Below are 15,404 nucleotides of genomic sequence, written 5' to 3'. Positions count from 1 at the left end.
CGTAAACACCTTTTGCTCTTGGATTTTGGATTATTTCAAGTAGCATAACTAGTAATTACTACACATAGGAAGGTACTCAAGAGTTTAGAAGCCTTTAGGGTGGATTTATGGCTCAAATGCACCTCTAACTAGGGTTTACGGCCAAAGGAGATTGTCTTGGCCGTAAACACCTCATGTTCTTGGGAAAAGCTTGGTTTTAAGGAGTAATTCAAGGGTCTTTACAAGGTAGTAAGTATATAAGAGGATACTTACAATGTAGAAGCTTGAAAGGGTAGTTTTCAGCCCAAAGAACAAGAGTGTTCTTGAAGAAACGAAGAACACTTGAAGATCTATCCAAAAAAAGAGATTTCATGGATGAAATCATGTATATTCACTAGATATTGAAGGATATCAACAAATCAAGGGAAGAAACATTTACAATCTTGAAGATCTAAGAAAAAATTCGGATGGTACTTGAGAGAGAATGAGTTCTTTGGCTTGAAATGGTAAAAGTGATAAAAATGACTAAGTGTCATATATATACTATAGAGTTTACGGCCGTAAACTCTATTTTATGGCCGTAAACTCCAATTCTTGGAGTTTTATGGCTTAAATGTTACACAATGAACTCTAGAGTATACTTCCTAAAATTACCTCTTGAAGGTACTAGGTTTAGAACACTCAAACAGACTCTAAACAGTGATAATAGATAGCAGAAACAAGTCTGGCTTTGATTGAATTGAATGGTTGTACAAGACTGAAATTTCGGGTTGTCACATCATCCCCCCGTTAGAGAGAATTTCGTCCCAAAATTAGAGTTTAAGCAATTATGTTACAAAATAACTAAGCGAAAAGATGAGGATATTTCAGTTTCATCTGATCCTCGCGCTCCCAAGTGAATTCAGGTCCTCGCTTAGCATTCCAGCGAACCTTCACTATCGGGATACGGCTTTGCTTCGTTTGCTTGACCTCTCGGTCCATGATCTCTATTGGTTCTTCCACGAAGTTGAGGCTCTCGTTGATCTCGATCTCGTCGAGTGGGATTACAAGAGTCTCGTCGGACAGACACTTTTTCAAGTTCGAGACGTGGAAAGTAGAATGTACGTTACTGAGTTCACGCGGTAGATTGAGTTTGAAAGCTACAGGGCCGATTCTAGCGAGAATCTCGAAAGGCCCTACATATGTTGGATTTAGCTTTCCACACTTTCCAAAGCGTATCAAGCCCTTCCAGGGTGAGACTTTCAATAGAACGCGGTCTCCAACCTGGAATTCCAAAGGTTTTCTCCTTTTGTCAGCGTAGCTTTTCTGTCGGTCTCTAGAGGCCTTCAATCGTTCACGAATCTGAACAATCTTCTCTGTCATTTCACGTATGATTTCTGGACCTGTGAGAGTGATGTCAGGAACGTGTCCTTTAGCTAACTGTGTGTCGCCCACCTCAGCCCAGCACAGAGGGGATCTGCACTTACGGCCATAGAGGGCTTCAAATGGATCAGCCTTTATGCTCGTGTGATGACTGTTGTTGTAGGAAAACTCGACAAGGGGTAAATGAGTATCCCATGCCTTCCCAAAGTCAATCACACAGGCTCGCAACATATCTTCCAAGGTTTGGATAGTTCTCTCACTTTGTCCGTCGGTTTGAGGGTGGTAGGCTGTACTCATGTCCAGCCTAGTCCCTAGGGAACTTTGTAGCGACTGCGAGAACCTTGAAGTGAATCTACTATCTCTATCAGAGATAATGGATATGGGAACACCGTGAAGTCGTACTATCTCTCTAATGTATGTTCTTGTTAGTTTCTCCATCTTTTCAGTTTCCTTGATAGGTAGGAAATACGCGGACTTGGTCAATCTATCGACGATGACCCAAATGGTATCAATTCCACCTGTTGTCTTGGGCAACTTGGTTATGAAATCCATAGTAATCCGCTCCCATTTCCACTCCGGTATCTCCGGTTGTTGTAGTAATCCTAAGGGTTTCTGGTACTCAACCTTAACCTTTGCGCAAGTAAGACACTTACTCACGAAGGTAGCAATATCTTCTTTCATGTTAGGCCACCAGTATAGTTTCTTAAGATCCAGATACATTTTATCTGAACCTGGGTGGACGGAATATCTAGTGTTGTGCGCTTCAGTCATGACTAGGTCTCTGAAACCACCGTGTTTCGGTGTCCAGATACGATCCATGAGATATAAGGCTCTGCCACCCTTGACTTCCAAGTTTTTATCCATCCCTCTAAGGGATTCACTCGCCACATTTTCGGGTTTCAAGGCTTCTAGTTGAGCCTCCTTAATTTGTGTGGACAAGTGTGAATGGATAGTCATAGTCAATGATTTGACTCTCCGACCAGAGTATTCTTTCCGACTTAGGGCATCAGCTACCACGTTGGCTTTACCGGGATGATAACGAATTTCGCATTCGTAGTCATTGAGTAGCTCGACCCACCGTCGTTGTCTCATATTGAGCTCCTTCTGATCGAATATATGCTGAAGGCTCTTGTGGTCTGTGAAGATAGTGCTCTTTGTACCAGACAGGTAGTGTCTCCAGATCTTCAGAGCAAATACCACTGCTCCTAACTCAAGATCGTGTGTTGTATAGTTGACTTCGTGTGTTTTAAGCTGACGGGAGGCATAGGCAATGACCTTTCCTCTTTGCATAAGAACACAACCAAGCCCTTGGTTGGATGCATTGCAATACACAACGAAGTCTTCTATCCCTTATGGGAGGGATAATATCGGTGCGGTGCACAAGGCTTGTTTCAGTGTTTGGAACGCCTTCTCTTGTTTCTTTTCCCAGTCAAAGGCCACGCCTTTCTGGGTCAGTGTAGTAAGCAGTTAAGCGATGCTAGAGAAGTTCTGTATGAACCTGCGATAGTAGCCAGCGAGACCTAGAAATTGACGAATTTCAGTAGGTGTCTTCGGTGCTGACCAGTTCTCAATGGCCTTGATTTTGGAAGGGTCCACGTGAATTCCCTTTTCGCTAACAACGTGGCCCAAGAATTCGACTCTTCGAATCCAAAACTCGCACTTAGAGAACTTCGCATAGAGCTTCTCCGATCGTAATGTTTCTAAGACTCTTCGTAGGTGTTGACTATGCTCCTCCTTACTTCGAGAGTAGATAAGTATGTCATCAATGAAGACAACGACGAACTGATCCAAGTAAGGACGACACACCCTATTCATTAGATCCATGAATACAGCTGGTGCGTTGGTTAATCTGAATGGCATCACTACAAACTCGTAGTGTCCATAACGAGTTCAGAAGGCTGTCTTGGGGACATCCTCCTCTAGCACTCGTAAGTAGTTCGCTCCTTGAAGTTGATCAAATAACTCGTCAATGCGGGGTAGAGGGTAACGATTCTTGATGGTAAGTTTGTTCAGCTCTCTGTAGTCGATGCACATACGAAACGATCCGTCTTTCTTCTTCACGAACAAGACCAGTGCTCCCCATGGTGAGAAGCTTGGCCTAATGAATCCATTCCTGAGAAGTTCGTTAAGCTGACTGGAAAGTTCCTGCATCTCTGCTGGTGCCATACGATAAGGCGATTTGGCTACTAGGGTAGCCCCTGGAACTAAGTCGATTCAGAACTCGACTTGACGATGTGGTGGTAATCCTGGTAGTTCTTCTAGAAAGATGTCGGGAAAGTCGCGTACTTCTGGGATGTTCTGGAGGTCTTTCACTTCTTGGCTCGTGTCAACGATGTGTGCAAGGAATGCGTCGTATTCCTTTCGCAAGCACTTTTGAGCTTGAATACACGAAATGATACGAAGTTTCGTACTTGATTTGTCGATGTAGATAACTAGTGATTCGTTGTTAGGGAGGTTAAGACGAACTGCTTTCTCAAAGCACATGATGTCGGCGCGAAGAAGACTCAACCAATCCATGCCGATTATGACGTCGAAACTTTTGATTGAGACCGGCATGAGGTCGATTTGGAAAGAATGACTATCTAAAGTTAAAGTACAACCTATGTATATGCAATTAGTGCTTTCCGTTTTCCCATTTGCCATTTCTACAATGAATGATTCCTCTAGTGCACGTGGTTTATGTTTAAGTAAGTGAGCAAATTTCTGATTCACGAAACTCCTTTCCGCTCCACTATCAAATAGTATGCAAGCATATGGATTATCGAGGAGAAACGTACCAGTAACTACCATAGGATCAGCTACAGCTTCCTCATGGCCTATTGCCAGAATTCTTTCCACTCTGCCAGCATTTCCTGCCTTCGGGCAGTCTTTCTTGAAATGACCAACCTCGCCACAACCGTAGCAAGCTTGGCCCACAGCAATGTCGGGGCCTTGGTTTATTGGCCTCGCCGGAGCCTTGCAGAATCGGGCAATGTGCCCTTTCCTGTTGCAGTTTGCGCACTGCATTTCCCGGCAGGCACCATTATGATGGAAAGTGCATTTGTTGCACTTGGGCAAATTCCCAGTATACTGCTTCCTCGGCGCAGTAGCAGCAGGTGCAATCGCGGCATGAACAGCCACAACCTGTTGCTTCTTGGCAGAGTTCTGCGCCGATTTGCCCTTCTTGTTATCCCAGAACTTACGCTTGTTGTCAGTGGTTTTGGAGGGTTCTGAGATAGATAGGGTTGTTGTCGTTGTCGGGGTAGGGACCCCGTGATCGATGAATCGTTGTGCCAATCGCTTGGCACTGTCAAAAGTAGTGGGGTTTGAAGCTAATACATTCCCCTGAAATGGAGGCACCAACCCCCAAATGTACCTCTCAATCTTCTTCCCTTCAGTGGGAACCATATTGGGACATAGTGCCACCAGATCACTGAATCTGGCAGTGTATGCCACTATGTTGGAGCCCTTCATGGTCAGACTCCAGAGTTCTTGTTCCAATTTCTGAACCTCACCCCTCGGGCAGTATTCTTCAATCATCATCCCTTTAAGAGCTTCCCATCCCATAGCATTAGTCACTATTAAGGTTAGTGACTTGACATGGCTATTCCACCACGTCAGGGCTCTATCACTGAAGGTGCATGCAGCAAATTTGACTTTGCTTCCTTCAGTATAGGAACAGATCTCGAAGATCGATTCCGTCTTTCCGAACCATTGCGACAGAGCAATGATTCCGCCGATCCCGTTGAAGACTCGCGGTTTACAGTTGGTGAAGTCTTTAAAATAACACTCTCGTGAGCGCACAATGACATCACCTTGTGTGGAATGAACGGCTGTTCCACCTCTGCTAGTACCCTGGTTGTTGTGGTATTGTGCCATGGCTGTAGCAACAGCCGCATCTACCGCAGTATTAAGAGTTGCCGTATCAAATTGTGAAGGAGGTGGTGTTTGAGTTGGAATAATCGGAGGATTACGCCTCGTTGACTTACGAGGAGGCATCTTTCAACTATAAGTTTAAAAGATGAGTACAATGATAAGAATTCAATAGTGAAGTTAATGAATGAGTCCCATGAACTAAATCACCATAGTTCAACAACTAGATGAGAGTATAAGTTCCATAGAGTTCTAGAATTTAGAAGAATGAAAGTTTTTGAACAAAGATTCCCACAGAAGATTAGTTGACTGCCAATATCATTGATATTATGGATGTAATAAGTTTGGGAAAATTGACCTAAGAGCAGGTCTTCCATCATAACAGAAATAGAAAAATTTTGACAGCATTGGAGTCTAGTTATAGTACTTGAAAGACAGGAATATTCTACAGGAAAAGTGCTTCATAGAGCACAGATAAGAAAGTTATTCCTTAACCCAAAAGAAAAGACGAGCCAGACATCTTCTACTGGCGACGGGTACTCCTCAGGCGAACCCTCAGTTCTGCCAGTTGATGCACTACGTCTTGAAGATGTCGCTCATGTGCCCTTTGACGCACTCGAAGTTCTATTACTTCTTCTCGGGATGCAGCTAGCTGCTGCTGCAGAGCCCTATTGGCTCTCCTAGTCCCTTCCATAGCCTCTTCGAGATGGTGAATGCGAATTGTGCTAACACCCGAATTGGCGTCAACTTCCATAACTCGGTCAATGGCTGCCCGACCTTGCTCATCATTTCGAGCAATCCTACGGACCATAATGGGTAGGACTCGATCAGCTGAGCCTCCCTCGTCTAGATTGTAAAAGCTTCGGTCTCCATTGAAGGGTAATGGTTGACCCTGTTCATCACTCCAACGGTTCAAGTTTGTCTCCCACAAGGGTGTGGGGCCTTGAAATGCTGGTCGGGGGTTGAGATTTGGGACTTGAACCCCTTGAGGTAGGTTGTTGACTTCTGGTTCGGAGTCAGAGCCATCCGAAAAACCTTCTGCATGGTGATCATCCAAAGGGATTGGATGATCATCTTCTGGCTCTTCTTCAAGCCATCCAGCATTGCCTTGATTTGGGAAGTACGGGTCTCCGGGGATATGGAATCCAGCCATGATATCTACACGAGAAAAGGGGTATAAGAATCTTATAAAAATAGACGTACTACTTAAGATAATTATAAGATGATCCTTACTAGTTACTTCAATACTTGCATAGTGCATACCAGTTACATGATATCAAAACAGGATAGACCTTCGAATAAGTGACCCTAACTCCAAATCCACAACCAAACAAGGAACAGGAAGTAAAGCAAAGATCACAAATTCTAAGTCTATGACACCTTAGTCTCGTATAACCTTAGTGTATCCACTTAGCAACTATTGACCTACTAGTAAAGACCTTTTTAGTTCTCAAATAAGTAATTATAGTAACACAAAATACTCCTATAGTATTTTAGGTTTATGTTCTGTTCTAATGTTATCATTGTAGTAGTGTTGGTAAGTTTCTAGACTTGTTGCAACGTCACAAACATTCTTGGGCATATGCTAATCACTTCTCGGACCAACATAGTTGATCAGGCTATGTCATTCCCAGAACTGACCATGCATCCCCAAGCCTACTTGTGATGTTCAACAATCGAAATACTTTTGTTCTGTCCAAGTGACACTGATTTTAGTATGAATGCAGGTAGGTATACTTAATTAAATATTTTATTATTTAAAAGTATAAACTCTTCGTCAGAGTATTTTAATCCCGTTTGTGTTTATAGTTTGTATATCTTTTATGGGTTGATATACTCGATTCACTATAAACAATGCTCTGATACCAATCTGTCACACCCCAAAACCGGAAAAGGCGTAAACGTTCGAGGGCGGAGGACGTCATGTACAGTATCATAACAATGCAAAATAGTAAATAAGCAACAACATCATCCATTGCATTAATAGTATAAATTGATACCAGTGTGTTCTTTCATAGTAATAAGACACCAAAATGAATAATCAAAATAAAAGACGAGTCTTGAACATGCTCCGTCTTCTCAAAACGTGGTCGGTTGTACCTGTCTACTGATGACCTGAGAATACAAGTTATTTTGAAAGCGTAGATCAACATTTAATAACTACCTTAAACCAAATGGCCTATATAAGGTAAAATGTGATGAGGTTGTTACCATACTAAACAGACTATAACACGACGATGAAAGACGTCGGAAGAAATGACATTTGGCACCCGTAGACTTGCAAGTCCCACTGTAGCGAATAGCAAGGTGTAGGATAGTCAATCCAGTATAGATCTATACGCAAACTCACGCTCTCCCTCCAGGAGATTCTGGTTACAAAACGTGACACAACGAAATGGTCGCTGTGTCATGAAGTAGTATCTCACATTATGTTATTTCTGAACCTTGTTATAGTAATAGTATTATATGTATAGTATTCTCTGTATAGTATTCTCTGTCTAGTATTCTCTGTTTATAGTATTCTCTGTTATAGTATTCTCTATCTAGTATTCTCTGTTATAGTATTCTCTGTTATAGTATTCTCTGTCTAGTATTATCTGTTATAGTATTCTCTGTTATAGTAATAGTGCTCTCCTAAACTATACCTATTATATTTACTAGTGATTTCTGTAGTTGAATGAATGAATGTATACCTTTGCTACCCAAAGGTACTAAACTGATTGATAGAACTTTTATATCTACATATGTATACATAATATATAACTAATATTTAGACGACATTCGGACAAACAACCGAATACCCTAAGTCCACAACCAAACAAGGAACAGGAAGTAAGGCGAGTTATCAGTCCTAAGTCCTTTAAACACTATTTATATAACTATACATATATAGACATGCTTTCAACAATATATAAGTTTAAAAGAGGTTTTGTAATACATTTAAAGAGTTTAACAATAAATATTAATGACTTGATGTCAGTTTATAAAACGATTTAAAAACAGTTTGTTTGATAATACAGTTTAAGTATAAGAAATCCTTTGTTTGAAACACAGTTTGAAGTATATGAAATCCTTTGTTTGAAACACAGTTTGAAGTATATGAAATCCTTTGTTTGAAACACAGTTATAAATCATATGTGATTGATTATATAACTAATATGTTTTCTACTTGTATTCCCCCCCCCCCCCCCATCAAAGCATTTAAAATCATTTAAAAGATAATTTAAAGGGGTATGAACTCACCTGTAGTGAGTGATGCGTATGTAAGATCGGTAAAGGATGCTAAGTGTCAAGTGAAGGCTTGAGCACGCACGGATCCTATTTAGAATATAATGACACATATATGCATCTAATTAGTGTTTATAACAACTAATCATGAAATGGAACAACCTTAGGGACTAGGAAACACTTGTAATGAAGTGTTAAACCACATAGGGTTGCATATAAGGGATGTAGGGCCTCACATAGAGTTTACGGCCCAATGGCATTACTCGCATGAGTTTACGGCCCAATGCGTTTATGGCCGTAAACTCATGGTAATTTGTACCATTTTTTAGTGTTAAGGTCTTACAATCATGAAGGAAGTGATCTAGTCTCTTGTCTAAGCCTTAGGAAGAAGTTATGGTCCTTATGCCACACTAATTAGGGTTTACGGCCAAGGGAGATTGTCTTGGCCGTAAACACCTTTTGCTCTTGGATTTTGGATGATTTCAAGTAGCATAACTAGTAAGTACTACACATAGGAAGGTACTCAAGAGTTTAGAAGCCTTTAGGGTGGATTTATGGCTCAAATGCACCTCTAACAAGGGTTTACGGCCAAGGGAGATTGTCTTGGCCGTAAACACCTCATGTTCTTGGGAAAAGCTTGGTTTTAAGGAGTAATTCAAGGGTCTTTACAAGGTAGTAAGTATATAAGAAGATACTTACAATGTAGAAGCTTGAAAGGGTAGTTTTCGGCCCAAAGAACAAGAGTGTTCTTGAAGAAACGAAGAACACTTGAAGATCTATCCAAAAGAAGAGATTTCATGGATGAAATCATGTATATTCACTAGATATTGAAGGATATCAACAAATCAAGGGAAGAAACACTTACAATCTTGAAGATCTAAGAGAAAATTCGGATGGTACTTGAGAGAGAATGAGTTCTTTGGCTTGAAATGGTAAAAGTGATAAAAATGACTAAGTGTCATATATATACTATAGAGTTTACGGCCGTAAACTCTATTTTATGGCCGTAAACTCCAATTCTTGGAGTTTTATGGCTTAAATGTTACACAATGAACTCTAGAGTATACTTCCTAAAATTACCTCTTGAAGGTACTAAGTTTAGAACACTCAAACAGACTCTAAACAGTGCTAATAGATAGCAGAAACAAGTCTGACTTTGATTGAATTGAATGGTTGTACAAGATAGAAATTTCGGGTTGTCACAGAAAAGACCGATTTAGTTTATGCCTTTAAAATAAAATCAGAGTAATCTTTCAAAAGATGTTGCAGAATTTGTCCCCAAAACAAAATTTGATAAAAATTTATCAAAGCATTTCTTAAAGAAATATATTTTCATTATATTATAAAACCTCGGGATGTCGTGTTCCGATACAGACCAAAAGAATAAACAGTACGATATAGGCCTTACAACAGTTATTTACCTCTACTGGCCTATAATCCAAAATCCCTAATCATCATCCAATTATGCTCTTGTTCCACTACCTGTAATATAAAAGCTGAGTGGGTCAGGCTTGGGAGCCTGGTGAGCATATAGGGTTTTCAAACCACAATAAATAAATTTATTAATTTTCATCAACCAATAATAAATTTATTAATTTCATCAATCAACAATAACCCTGATTACCCGTTCCCATTATCCTCACTTTATGTCCCTAAACATCTAATAAAAGGGACCTAGCTTAAGGATTATCATCGGGCTAACAACACTGCTTAAAGGACACTTCTGCAGTTTCTTAAGGTTCCACCCTAAGAATCCTCTATCATTCACTCATTCATTCCAAAGGATTGTCCTAAGGAATAGGCACGAAGTCCATCGCTGCCAGGGTTCTTAAATTACAACCGGTGAACACGTAGTTTAAAACATCTGGTAAACACTCAGTTCAAAAATACTTAATGAACACCTAGTTCAAAAACACCTAGTTCCCCACAATGTGATAATAATGTATATCTCAAACCTGCAAAACCACTATTATTATTAACACAGATATATCATATCTCTAAAATAATCTATCCCATCCCGTCGATCCCCACGTACTGATCCTATACAATGATCTTACGACATCTAACCTAAAGGATCAATATGAACAACAAACTGACAACGTTGCTTTGGAAATTCCATGGCAGCAAACGAGGATCAATAAAGACATCAATTGAGGGGAATGGAATAAGTTTCACCACGAACCTCCGTTCATAAAAACAACAAGACAATTAAGTCAGGGGTAGTTATCTAGATAACCGTTCCTAGCAGTGGTCTGACATCATGAGGTATTTTACCCCCAGACTCACCCTATCCGACATCGAACTTTGCGTAGCTGTGGTCTGACATCGTGAGGTATTTTACCCCCATACTCACCCTATCCGGAAATATAACACCAGACATACCTAGTAGTGGTCTATTACCGACTCACTTTATTAGGCAGTCTACGAAGTTCCCTTAATTACTTCGTGAAAGGAAACGCTGACACATGAAGCTTGTCCGATCACTTCATAAATAAACGAAGACTCCAAAGCTCTTCAAAATAAAAAGTATAGGGAAATACTAATAAAGTACTCCCGTACGCTCCCGTACCCCGGCACGCAATAGTGTCAAAAAGAAGAATTTTGAACATTCTACTTATCGGATGAACACATAGTTCAAAAATACCTGATGAACACATAGTTCAAAATCACCTAATGAACACATAGTTCAAAATCACCTAATGAACACATAGTTCAAAAACACCTACAGGTTACGAGCCTGTTAAAGTTCCACTGGACTGTCTAGAAAGGTTTGTTGTCGTCATCTATACTCCGCTAGATGACTACAACAACAACATCGAGGCCTCTCATCTTTTTAACACACATCAACTATTTCATCTACCCATGTTTTACCCAACATATTTGTAGATAAAAATACATATACAGTTTAAAACTTGTATAAAACATCTATTCAACACCCATCTCAAATAAACAATCAATATAATTACACATAGCACGTATTTTATAGAAAATACTTCATTTCTATGTGTAAGATGAAAGTGACTATACACTCACTTGATAAGACGACGGTTGGACAATACTTTGTCCCTTAAAACAATCTTTTTCGATGAAACCGGGATGTTTTCTCAAAAATCGGGCTTCACGCGGGCAGAGTTTCGTTTCGAAAAACTCTTTTCTCGGGATCTTCGGGCGCTCCGGGGCTTGCTTACGATGTTAGGATAGTATTTAAGGTTTAGGAGTATTTAGTGCAACATTCAAGAAAGTCTAAGGGTGAGAGGAGTAAAATGGTAACATCAATTCGGCTGGCATCGTCCGCTATTTATAGTGGCTGGATACTCGAGTTACGCTGGGCGTAACTATACAGTACGCGGGGCGTACTGCTTCTTCAACTAGTACGCTGGGCGTACATCGAGTACGCTGGGCGTACTAAGGGATTGTATCGGACGCGTCAAGGCTACGACACGTGTGTCTCATGCGAAGGAGTAGGGAGGGTTACGGACTCCAGAACACTTACACGAGTACGTTGGGCGTACTCCTTCGGACCAGCCTCGAAGTTTGTGCCCAAAACTTCAAAAATTCATAACTTTCGCATACGAACTCCGTTTTTGACGTTCTTATATCCACACGTAGGTGAAATTATGCTCTACAACTTTCGTTTAGACTCCATCGGCTAATTTTGACTTTGTTTTTAAAGTTATATTTTTTACAGGTCGGGACAGGAAAAGTCCGTTAAAAATTTATAACTTCTTCATCCGATGTCCATTTTCGTCTGTCTTTTTACTGTTGAACTACTATCAAAAAGATCTTTGATTCTCTTTTAGGTTGTTTCGGCTAAAAATCATTTGATCTAAAATTCGAGTTTCGGGCTGCATACTGTTAAGCCGAAACTTAGAAAAATCATAACTTCCTCATACGAAGTCATATTTGGGCATTCTTTTTATGTACGCTCTCGGTTTAACGAACACTACGACTTTCGTTTAGATCACTAATGCTAAAAATCACTTTATCGTAAATTCACTTTTTACGTCACACAGCGTCATGTCTGTTCTGTCGCGAAACTTCGACAGGTCATAACTTCTTCGTTATAACTCGGATTTCGGTATTCTTTATATCTCCGGAATCCTTGTTTCAACCACTACAACTTTATTCATAGATATCAGCTATATCTAACATTTTACTTTCGACGCTTATTTTTATCCTTAATTTATTATATCATCATAATTAAATATAAGGCACATAAATTCACATAATTCATTCTTATTACTTCAAAACACGTTACAATAGTTGACCTAGACTATTACCTCGTCTTTAATGCTTAGCCCAGAAACACGGGTGTTACAATTCTCTCCCCTTTAGAATGATTTTGTCCCCGGAATCATACATCAACAAACAAATGCGGATAGCGACTCATCATGTTACTCTCCGTTTTTTTTTCAGGTGAGATTTGGCCCATTCGTATGTTTCCATCGCGCAAGCACTAAATCGACCATCTTGCGTCGCAACTTCTTAGTCTTACGGTCAACAATTGCCTCAAGTTCTTCAATTAACCTCTTGCTTTCATCCAACCTTAATTCAAAAATTGGAATTATGTCGGGAACTTCTCCCGTGAACTTCCTCAAATAACACACGTGGAAAGTGTCATGAATACTATCTAGTTCTTCTGGTAGTTCTAGCTTGTAATCTTGGTTCCCAATCTTCTGAAGAACTTTAAACGATCCAATAAACCTTGGACTCAACTTTCCCCGAACCACGTAACATACTCATCTTAGTCGGACTCAATTCGATATGACCTCTAGGGTCGGAATATCAATCATCTTCTTAGTCATTACCGAAACGATGGTAACGACACACTTGAATAAAAACAAAGTCAATTACTAGCTTCTTGGTAACCTTGTGACTTTCCCTGATCCAAGTGTGAGTCATGTGCTTCCATTAGCATAGGCCTCTACTACTATTCACACCTACTCATACTCGTCCCAAGTATTGTCTCGTAGTCCCCGAGTTCTTATTTCCTAAAATCACAAAACGATACGAATGTGTCCAAATAATCTTAAAATTTTCCCTAGACTCTACTAGGACTTCTTCCATTCATATCTTCAACATAATTGTGCTTCAACTCGGTTGGTGATGGAAACGCCAGACGATAGGAAAACTTCAGGAATTACACCAACCGTTCTACCATCCCGCCAATCAAATGTGTACATTCGGATGTACCGTACTTCTCTATACGTGTTGTTATTTTATTATATGCATTCTAAAGGCAAGATACCATTCTTACGATATCTTCTGATAGGTATCATTTACTATCGTAAGCCTTCTCATTTCCTCCATTTACTCAGTTTACTATGAGTCCTCACCATGACGTTATGTTCACAGAAGCAGGCGTTCAGCATATCGGAACGAAAATATAGATAGAGGAAGGTTTCAACGTGTATTCCTCCATATTACTCTGAAACGTTATATGCTAGTTCTAATATCGTAGTCATACGCTTAGAATCCTGAACACATAAGCTTTCCAGATCCGGTCGGCAACAGACCATAGATCCGATCAAATAATAACATATAAGGCATCTTTATAGCTATAACATAAAACATTTAGCACATAAAACATTTTAGGCATCTTTCCTAAAATATACTAGTGCTCGTGTCTAAAATATGGTAGATACTCATCTCACAATCATTGCTTAGCATTCTAAGTTAAAGTCTAGAAATCCTACAAATTCCTAGTTCGCTTAAACTAATGCTCTGATACCAACTGTGACATCCCCAAATTTCTCGGCCAGAAAAGACCGATTTAGTTTATGCTTTTAAAATAAAATCAGAGTAATCTTCCAAAAGATGTTGCGGAATTTGTCCCCAAAAAAAAATATGATAAAAATTTATCAAATCATTTCTTAAAGAAATATATTTTCATTATATTATAAAACATCGGGATGTCATGCTCCGATACAGACCAAAAGCATAAACAGTACGATACAGGCCTTACAAAAGTTATTTACCTCTACTGGCCTATAATCCAAAATCCCTCGTCATCATCCAACTATGCTCTTGTTTCACTACCTGTAATATAAAAGCTGAGTGGGTCAGACTTGGGAGTCTGGTGAGCATATACGGTTTTCAACCCACAATAAATAAATTTATTAATTTTCATCAACCAATAATAAATTTATTAATTTCATCAATCAACAATAACCCTGATTACCCGTTCCCATTATCCTCACTTTATGTCCCTAAACATCTAATAAAAGGGACCTAGCTTAAGGATTATCATCGGGCTAACAACACTGCTTAAAGGACACTTCTGCAGTTTCTTAAGGTTCCACCCTAAGAATCCTCTATCATTCACTCATTCATTCCAAAGGATTGTCCTAAGGAATAGGCACGAAGTCCATCGCTGCCAGGGTTCTTAAATTACAACCGGTGAACACGTAGTTTAAAACATCTGGTAAACACTCAGTTCAAAAATACTTAATGAACACCTAGTTCAAAAACACCTAGTTCCCCACAATGTGATAATAATGTATATCTCAAACCTGCAAAACCACTATTATTATTAACACAGATATATCATATCTCTAAAATAATCTATCCCATCTCGTCGATCCCCAGGTACTGATCCTATACAATGATCTTACGAGATCTAACCTAAAGGATCAATATGAACAACAAACTGACGACGTTGCTTTGGAAATTCCATGGCAGCAAACGAGGATCAATAAAGACATCAATTGAGGGGAATGGAATAAGTTTCACCACGAACCTCCATTCGTAAACACCACAAGACAATTAATCAGGGGTAGTTATCTAGATAACTGTTCCTAGCAGTGGTTTGACATCGTGAGGTATTTTACCTCCAGACTCACCCTATCCGGCATCAAACTTTGCCTAGCAGTGGTCTGACATCGTGAGGTATTTTACCCCCAGACTCACCCTAGCCGGCAATATAACACCAGACATACCTAGTAGTGGTCTATTACCGACTCACTTTATTAGGCAGTCTACGA

Source organism: Lactuca virosa, chromosome 9 (assembly GCF_052849685.1).
Source record: "Lactuca virosa cultivar CGN04683 chromosome 9, Lactuca_virosa_CGN04683_v6, whole genome shotgun sequence".
NCBI classification, from domain to species: domain Eukaryota; kingdom Viridiplantae; phylum Streptophyta; class Magnoliopsida; order Asterales; family Asteraceae; genus Lactuca; species Lactuca virosa.
Note: the sequence above shows the minus strand (reverse complement) of the source record.